Genomic DNA, 10,365 nt, shown 5'->3' with positions numbered 1-10,365 from the left:
GATTAAGAAGTTTGTAATACGTTCGGCAACATATTGGCAGCAAATAGCATTTCAATTTCTTAGAAGCAGTTGAAATTTTTCCTTTTGTAATACCACTCGGGAACCAAATGGCTAAGGAATGTCCAATATTGTTAGTTCCAACAGAAAACGTCGTGGGCATGTCTGTTCATCTGTGAAAGAAAATTTTGCCACTGGCGTGGTTTGACAGTTCGTTTGTTTACCTCATAGAACAGATTTGATCTGTTTATGAATAAGTCAAGGCACCATCTTTATCCATTAAAGGGAAGTGTATTCTTCAGTAAATTTTCCTTGGCTCCATGATGAACATATGAAGTCTCAACATTTAGACTTGCTGTGGTAATTTTGTGGGTCATTTCTTTTTCTTTGGATGTAACCCAAGATTATTTAGTAGAAATTTTTCGTGCGATACAGATTGGTGAAGGTCATGCAGTTAAGGTGTTCTGAAAGATTCCTTTTGTAAGTGCACTTTTCTTTTCACACAACTTTCCCAGCACTCGTGTCACAGTAAGCCATGGTGGCAGCTGGCAGTACCTGCTGGGTGGTTCTTGTGGTGACCCCCATTATGCGCCAGGCCCAGGAGCTTCAGCTTGCAAGGGACAGCATGTTTGTGAATTCCACGGCCTCTTGTGATGCGACCAAGTACACTCTCTCGGTGGTGCTGTCCCTGTCGCAGTACTGATCCACAATGAGCACAGCGCCGATGGCTACCTGGCAGCATTCAAGCTCCTCAAGGACACCCCCATCCACTCTGCTTTCGAGGTCAACCTATGTGTGAGGTGTAAGATAAACAAATGTTTGTAAATTTTTGGTACAACAACTAGCTATCCAGCGACTACATGACAAGAAAATCCGCACTTATCTGTCATCTATGTTACACATTTAACACACACTTGCCATTAACCAGACCAGTAGAAAAAGGTGCGTAGGCCATTGCTTAATATGAAACTACACTCTAGTATAGCACATGAAACTGCTAAGCACTGAAACTTCAGAGAAATGAACTCTCCTTTGAAACTTCCAATATTGCTTTCAAACAAACCTTTGTTTTAGCATGCTCTCAGTAAAGGTGGATTCTGGACTTCATAAATGCACCGTCAGGGTTCCCATAGAACTAATGCATTTTCACGACCAATTTTTCGGACCAATTTAGGTGCCAGAGTTCGATTTTCCGGATTAAATTGCTCGTTTCGAGCTACGCTACCCGATTCAGCAGACCGCCAAGTTGGATTACCCACTGGCTCAGCCAGGCTTGGCTTCCAGTGGCCCTCTCTGTAGCCTCCAAGATTGGGAGGCGCACGCTATCAAAGAGCACACCATTCTTCGATCTTGAAGGCCATGCCTGCTCTTCCTTAGCTGACAAAATGCTCTAGGGGACCCCACTTTTTCGTTATTTCTTCGGTCAGCTCTATCATCATTATCACTTAGTGAGGGATAAGTTTCTTTTTCGGCACGCCTTCTTTTTCTCTTGGTGTTTCAGCAGTTTCAGTTGTTTTGCGTGTGGTGTCCACAGAGCAGGTATGTCTCGGAGACATTGTTGCATCTTTGTTTCAGATTTCAATTTCAGCCACTCTGCTATACTCACTGTATGTTACTGCCTGAGCATTACAGGTATAGTGAAAAAAAAAATTAAATTATGGGGGTTGTACATACCAAAACCACAATCTGATAATGAGGCACCCAGTTTAGTTTTCACCACCTGGAGTTCTTTAACGTGCACCTAAATAGAAGTACACGAGTCTTTTTTCATTTCATTCCCATCGAATTCCGCAACCTGGATTGAACCTGCGAGCTCCAGTTCAGCAGCGCCATGCCATATCCTCTAGAGATGGGTCGCTCAGGAGCGAGCCGGATCTTATGAGCCGCTCTTTTTAAAGAGCGAGTAGCCGTGGTTCGATAACTGAGCGGCGGTTGTTTCGGGTGTGCACGGGTGTTTTTGCATTTTGCCCCTGCCGAAATGCGGCCGCCGTGGCCGAGATTCGACTCCGCGACCTCGTACTTAGCAGCCCAACACTATAGTGAAAAACTGTCCAGGTGAATATTAAAATATTACCATGGCTGCCTGATGTGTGTCTGATTTCAGAAGAGTCAACTCATTTTCTTTTTGACTTCAGAAAAATGACAGTATTAGTAAATGAAGTCATCGGTGTCATAGTTGCTGCAAAGTTTACTGTGTATGAGCCTTAACCATGCTGAAAATACAAAAAGGAACTCCTCATTTGCTTCAACTTACCTCCACGTCTGAACCGTTGCCTGGACACAAGTGACAGCAAAAGAAATTTGCAGTTTTTGTTGGTGTGAAGTATACTGGGGTTAATCTGTTTTATTTCAACACCTTTTGTGCAGGTTTAAGAAGGTGCCTACGAGAGTCTGGAAATCTGTTCATGGACTGTGTGCACCATAAATGAACACAATCCTGCTCACCTTGATATCGTACAGGGCCAGCCTTGCATATGAGCTGGACCGTGTGCTGAACGGAGTCGATGCAGCTCGGCTTATGCAGGCCTTCAATTCGCAACTGCTGCTGCTAGGAGGCGCAACGTACGTCAAATACATGTGCAACCAATGAGCATTGTCAGACATCGACCAGGGCTCACGAGAGGCTCCAGAAGGGTGCCTGCAGGATGCCCATCAGCTGAGTCATTTAGCAAGAGCCAAGTAAAAAACCCCACTCCCTCCAGTACTTAGTGTAAGGCTCCACTGAACGGTCCCAGCTTCCAGCTTGGAGGGTTCTATGACCGACCTCAGAACATCATCAGTACCCCCCTGCCTACGTCAGCTGAGTTCAGAGTCAAGCGCCTCCTCGCTTGCTTCCCTCCATATGAACGAAGCAAGGCTACATCAATGTACTGCTTAATTGGACAAAAAGCTTCCTTTGCATCGCAACTTAAAATGCAGCACCAGAGCATTTGAATGAGCATAAGGCTTAAGACATCAGCATAAAACTGTAATAGCTCCCCTGCTGAAGTTACTGAAAAGCAACAATTTTACAATTGTTCAGATAGCTACATCCCTAAACATTGTAGTAGGTCATCCTCAGTGTTGATTGTGATGGAATCAGCACGAGCTCTTGCAAGGTGCATCGATTCCTGCCCCGACAAGTGTGCTGTGCTGCTCTTGAATGTGAGATTCTTCAAACGCTTGAGCTCCAGTCATTGTGAACACAAGGTATTTAGAAGAGCTATGAATTGGATTAGTTGGTGTGCATTCATTTTTTTTGCGCTAAGTACTGTAGGACGTAATAGGGATAAAACGAACACTGGATATGAAGCAGACACAAAGTGACACAGGGGAGCGTAAATTACAAACTGGTTTATTGTCAGATCATACCACAGTATTTAAAGCACACGACGCATTGCAACTCCATGAACTATGGTTATAGCAGGTCCTCTCAGATTGCGTTCTCACATGTGTATCTGGCTGTTATTATTCTATCGGTGCGTTATGTGTGTGTATGCATTCCTTGCATAAGTGACATCAGCTTTAGTAACCATGACTGAAGGTGTGCTCATGCAGTTGTCTTTTTATTCTTTTATTTCTAAAGCCCCTCGAATTTCCCTAGTCATTTTTTTTATCGACGACTGTCGTCTTGTCAAAGTCACTAATAACTTCCAGATAAGTGAGAATGCAATACGAGAGGACCTGCTATAACCATAGTTCATGCAGCTGCAATGTGTCGTGTGCTTTAAATACTGTGGTATGATCTGACAATAAACCAGTTGGTAGTTTGCGCTCCCCTGGGTCACTTTGTGTCACTCCGTGTCCGCTTCATATCCAGTGTTTGTTCCGTCCCTGTTGAGTCCTAGAGTACCTGGCGCCAAAAAATTAACATAGGGTAGCTCAAGATAAGCCTTTTCTGGAGCTCTAGGATTTTGATTAAAAGAAAGTGGGCTTCTAAGTGCCTAATGATACCAGTGATCTGGCAGTCACTACACAGGGAAATGGCATAGTAGAAATAAAAGCTGGGTTAATTGTTGCATGTTGTACATCTTACAAAAAACGGCACAAACTATACGACACACAAAGAGGAACAAATTAGAATGGCGCTAACATAGCAAGAGTAGATATACACAAATACCTAGAAGTATTGATGAAACATAGTATTTGTTATTTGGGATGACAGACATATAATGAAATTCAAAGGTAAGTGAAGCCCACTCATAACGTAACATAGGGTTACGGTGAAAGACAGCTACGAGGTAGTGTAAAAAGTGCAGAAAGTTTACTTGAACACTTGTTCTTGTATTTAAAGTGCAACTAGGACTGATGATTGTTCACAGGGCTGATGCAAGATTAGCATAATCTGCGCATAGGAAAATTACAAATGAAGCACTCCCGGGAGGCAAGCCAGGCAATGCTTTGAAGTATAGATACTCTGAGCAAGATATGCTTTGACAAACAAATGAAGAATACATAAAAAAAATCAGATAACTGGCTAGGGTAAGTACATGTACAGGAGAAACAACTCGCAGTGAACAAAGAGTTAAAAATTAATTGGCAATTAGTATGCAAATGACATGGACTGAATTGGCACCATTTAGAGGGCACTAACCCTTGAATTGTGTTGAAGAGCAAAGAATAGCGAAATGTTTTTCACCTTCTAAGCGAGGTAGCATTCTTCGACAATGCCCAAACGTGACAGCAGACCTGGCTAAGGTCCCTGTATGTTCCAAAGGTAGCGCAAACCATTGTTCGAATAGGAAAGGAGAATTTCCTCCTCGCTTTCTACCCCTCTCCTGACTTCTTCGCCGTTTTCCGCTCTTCCATTGGACGAGGCTTGACACGTGACGAATAAACCGCGCGGCTTTCGTTATGTCGCGAAAACGGCACCATTAGTGAGCGTAGAAACACCGGGACACACGTGCGCTGCACGTGAGCGTAGGCTTTTTACATTTTTGAAGACGCGCTTGGCTGCAGCACGATGCCGATTTGCTGTGCTCTTGGATGTTCGAATAGCATTGGCAAGGGGGGAAGCATTTTGCGGTTAATCGTGGCAAACGAAGCCTCAAATGGCAAGCAATATGGCTCCACCATATCGGAAGAAAGAAATTTGACTGCCACCGAGGGAGGTCATTACTGAGGGAAGTTCTGATCACTGTTCTCATCCAGTTAGTGATGAACTCGGGAAGGTGGGTGCGCTCACGAGTTCACCATCAGCCAACAACTGAGTAAAAAAAAAAAGTCCTGGTTTATGCTCTGCGGCGAACAAAAGGGTGCATTTTGGCAATATGAATACCAGCATGACTTCTAATAAAATGAGCATAATGAAAGAGTCGACAATTAAAGAGCAAAACGCAAAAGCGCGCACACACGGGAACCAAGGCATATAACTGACGGGGAAAGAAAAGTGCGCGGATGCATTTGAAAACAAAAAAAAACATGTTGAGGGTATTTAGCACATAAATGTATCCGCCTTGTTGTGTGTGCATAGTTTGATGTACCTGTTTGTTTTCGTAAATGCGTCAGGTAAACAGAACACCATTCAATTTCGAGTAACAATCAGCAGTGGTAAAGACTGCTTCGGATTGCGTTTAACTTGTTCTACCTTTCATTTTCCTCGTCCGAGCGATGCAGATTCTACTAACAATTGAAGGTACTACATATCTTACGCAGAAATCTCATGTACGAACAGCCTTGTGAAAATTCACCCAGAACAGTCGCGTTTCAAGCAAGCGCTTCAACGCGCCGCATGCGATACGAAATGAAGCGGGCGGCAGCGGCCGCGCGCTTCGCTCACTGGGCGAGGAGGAAACGGCGCGCAGAGGAGGAGTTTGCGCTACCTTTGAAAAATACAGGGACCTTAGACCTGGCAAGTTGACCTCCCCGATGTATGTACTGGGAGACGATTAGGACGATATACCTAGTTCCTTTGTTGGGTATGCGGAATGGTGCAGTAAATATATATTATGTTCAACATGTCATTGTCCAAAGCAGATGTTCCCTTTGATTGGAAATGCAGCATAATTGTACCCACACCTAAAGCAGATGACTCATCGTTACTTTCGTCTTATAGACCAGTATCATTGTTGTGCAGATGTTCTAATGTCCTTGAGCATATTATCAATCATATTTCATCATTTATTGAAAATAATTACATAATCGACAACAGGCAACATGGTTCCCAAAAAGGGTTTTAACTGCGACGATGCTCCTAGAGCTAATTCACGAGTTCTCGGCAGCAAGTGACATTCAAAGCCAAATCGACATTATATTTCTAGATTTCGAAAAAGCCTTCAATCGCATCTCACACCCTAAGCTTCTTTCAAAACTACAACCACTGTTAAAAAATAATTTGCTCCTTTCATGGATAGAAGCTTATCTGTTTGGTTGAAGCCAGTGTGTGAGAACTGAACAGTGCCCTGCTCCTGCACCTGTTATGTTGGACATCCCACAAGGATTTGTTCTCAGGCCTCTGTTCTTTTTAATTTTTATTAATGACATAGTTCACAACCTAACTGTCAAAATTTGGCTATATGCTGACTGCATAATCTATCATGACATTCACAATTCCAGCAACCAGGCTGTACTCAAAATTGCAAAAGCATTATTAAGATTGCAACATGATGCTCAGATTGGCAAATGACAATAAACATTCAGAAATCAGGTGCGATGATCATAACACTGAAGCGACAGCCGTTCAGTTTCTCATACTGCATAGGTAGCAACCCTCTAGCAGTGGTAAACAGCTATAAATATCTGGGTGTAATTATAACAGCGGATTTAAGTTGCAATGAGAACATATTGGAAGTTGTGAAGAGGGCCATGGGGAAACTTCGTTACTTAAGAAGAACCCTGCAACAGTGCACACACGAGGTTAAATTAATAGCATATAAATGTTTACTATGCCCTGTAATAGAATATGGATGAATCGTTTAGGATCTGTACATTCAAGGCAACATACACCATCTACAATCTTTGCAAAAGAAAGCGGTTAGGTTTGTATACCGTTCATATAGTTGGCATACTTCAGCGAGTGCTCTGGTAAAAAAAGCAGGTCTACATTGTTTACAAAAGTGGTACGTACCAACGTGACCAATTAAAGCACATGCACTTGCTATTCCACGATAAACTTGGTATACACAAACACATATATAGAGCCAGTGTCCTGACGAGCCACAGATTGCACCATAAAAAAAAACAATATTTCTGCCTTAATGAAACATTTGCAAATTCTTTCTTTCTGAAGACAATTCTTGAATGGAACCGAACATCAGCCAGCATTGTCGAATGCCCGACTACTGATACATTTGTGCGAGCACTTAAATTCTAAACATTTTTGCAATCAGTTGCAATTATCAAGTGTTTCAAATGCTGCGCATGTGCTTTACTTGCTCTTTTTTGCTCAGAATCTTGTAGCAGGTGTTTTTTGCGAGTGCATTTTCTAACTTCTTTTTGTCGGTTTGTGTAACGTGCTTGTTGTGTCTTGATTTCTTTTATGCATGAAGATTTTGTTCTGTTTTTTATGTCACCCACTCCTGCTTACAGTCTCATCTGGAGGCTAGCAGCACTGTGTAAATAAATAAAATAATGAAGCTAGCATAGCTTATGACGCAAAGCCAGAATCACTTGCCTTATCACTGGTGGAAAGTATGCAGAGCCCACTTTCACAGCAGCACAGGCAAACTGGCATTGAGGAAGCCAAATTTGCAGAGCGCTATCCTGCTGCTGTGCATTTTAAATGCTTTGTAATCATGGGCCAAACACTACCAGTGATGTGTGATGTCAATCTGCAGTCACCGTCTTGGGTTAATGCTTGCTTATTCCTCCTCTCATGCGTTTTTCTTTTGAAACTGTGTGTGTGTGAACTGGAATAAAGTTTTATTGAAACATATTTGTTATGTTTTTATATGTGCTAAGATCCATTTGGAGTCATCTGTGAGATAGGACCAACTGTTTGCTCTGTGCTGGTCTGCTCTGAAATTGCCTCAATGGCACTACAGTCCTGCACTATGAATTCACAGTACATGAGCCCGTCTCTGTCGAGTGGCAATTCCTATTGATGACTCCTTGAACGCCAGAGCACCACAGGTTCAGCACGGGGGTAAGCTTGACCAGGTGTAATTAATGCTGTTAACTAACCTTCAGGACAACAATCGTGCACCGTCTTTGACAGTCTCACACTGTCAAAACAAGCCCTAGCCAAGAATTCAGAAACAACAGCTTCAAAACGAAGCATGGCAATTATTCATACAAATGTCTTGCGCAACAGAATGGGGCCTTTGCCAAAAAGCTAATCTGTATTGCTATGCAGCAAGGATCTCTGACATTGCGTCTGGCCGAATCCTCTCATGACAAGAAGCCAACTTGTTGGTTACTTGACGCTAAAAGATTTTGTTTTCTTTGTTACTTGGAAAAATAAAGCTGCTAAGATGAGAAGGCTCTCATTTATGTGGATCACGTATACGTCACAAATCATTCAAGAACTTGAGGCTACAATATCGGTTAACTGTCTTGCACCACTTTTTTGGGATAGCTTTTTTTTCAGTGCATATTTTTCTCTCTGCTAAAAAACATTTCCCAATATTCCTATGCACTACAGTAGTGTCGACAAGAATGATCTACTGGGCCAGCTGGAAGAGATTCATGTCTTACAGCGCAAAGACACTCTCATGTCACCCCTTGCTTTTCTTTTTGTACGCCTTTTTACACTAAATCGGGAAGTAGGCTTGATGGCACAATAACAACATGCAAGTGTACTGTTGCTCGTGAGGACAACGCTCTGCAACATACTTTTGAATGAAAGCATTTTCATTTACCACGCTTCTGCATGCACATACAATGAATTCAAGCTTATTTCAGCATCTCTTGAGAATTAAGAGCAAATTAAGTACTGCTTCCCTGTTGGTACAGTTTCTCCTAGGCGAGTTGACTGATCTCCAAGTTATAAGACGAAGTGTACAAACTTTATGCTACTATTATTTCGATAACCTCTCCACTTGCTTTGTTTTGCAAGGTGGTTTATCTGAGGACTGTTGTTAGCCTACCAGATGTGGGTCAAGTATTTCCACTTGTGCTCGTAACCACAGGTCATTACAGAATCCTCTACACACTTTTTCAAATCATATGCCTTGTTTGACTAAGCATTGCTTTCAAACAATTGTATCTTAAACAATGCCAATAAAACCAAGACATATCCATATATCTACAAGATGAGGGATGATTCTGGAGACTACGCTCCTGTGCCTGCTACCATTTCATGGACGCCTTTTGGCATCATATTTGATCTGGTAGGTATTGTTCTTGCTCTTTTTTTTTCTTTTCTGGGAGGGGGGGAGGGTTATACGCATTTCATGATGGTGAATGCGCTGTAAAAAGCTTCTCTTCAATACTTATATGTATTGCGCTGAAATTGTATAGCAAGCTAAAATACAAATAAAACCAGCAGACGGAGACCTCAGGTGTGCACCTGAGAAAATAAAGGCGAGAACCGTGGCCAAATGGGGTTTCCAGTTTTTATAACAAGCTGCTTACACTTAGTACACGCTCAAATTCTCACTCCGCTTCACTACAACTATGTGTCACCGCCGAGGCCTCAGGTGAGCACCTGAGATAGCAAAGGCGAGAACGGTGGCCCAGTGAGGTTTAGAGCCTTTATAATAACGCGTTGTTTACACTGCAAACGCGACGCAAATTCTCACTTGGCTTCACTGCAATACACCTATTCTTCGCCGCATTACTTTAATGCATTGCGTTGAAGCCATGAGAAATTGCCGTTTTCTTGTCAAGTTCCGGGTTTCAGTAGAGTTTCCCCCTTGGCCTATGTTTATTTTAATAAGAGACGATACAATAACGTGTTGGCCGCGCGCTTTTCCTTTAATGATATGCATTATTATTGCCGCGTGAAATCATATCACATGCAGAATGAGGGGTCAGAGCTAAAAGCCGCACACGTGGCAGCAGCAAAGTGCTTATGTTTTGAAGCATGCTTTGAAGGCTTATGGTCGTACCTCTGCAAATATATTCGTGCTTCTCATTCCACATCGCATGTGCTCAGTCCCTCTGGTGTGTCACCGAATTATTTTAAACAAGTGCGCGCAATGTACGTCTGCGGCGTCTTACCAGCTGGTCGTTCTAGCGTTCTCGGAAATATGCACTTTGACCTGCAACGAAAACGTACGTGGAAGTGGCCTCTGCGCCCCCCTTCTGCGTGGGATATGTTTTTCTTATACGCGCCGGCCGGCGCGCGGGAGCGCTCATTAGTTCACGTCAAGGCGACGGTGGCGCCACCGGCGCCGCCAACCACAGAGTTTCTCCGTACAGTTTCTCATTATAACACGGTAATATAGTGAGAAACTCTATGCCACCAAGCCTTCAGTCAGGAGGAATGCCTTTAGTAGAAAACGACTC

This window comes from Dermacentor silvarum, chromosome 1, assembly GCF_013339745.2.
Source record: "Dermacentor silvarum isolate Dsil-2018 chromosome 1, BIME_Dsil_1.4, whole genome shotgun sequence".
Lineage (NCBI taxonomy): Eukaryota > Metazoa > Arthropoda > Arachnida > Ixodida > Ixodidae > Dermacentor > Dermacentor silvarum.
The sequence above is the reverse complement of the archived record's forward strand: the minus strand, read 5'-3'. Positions refer to the sequence as shown.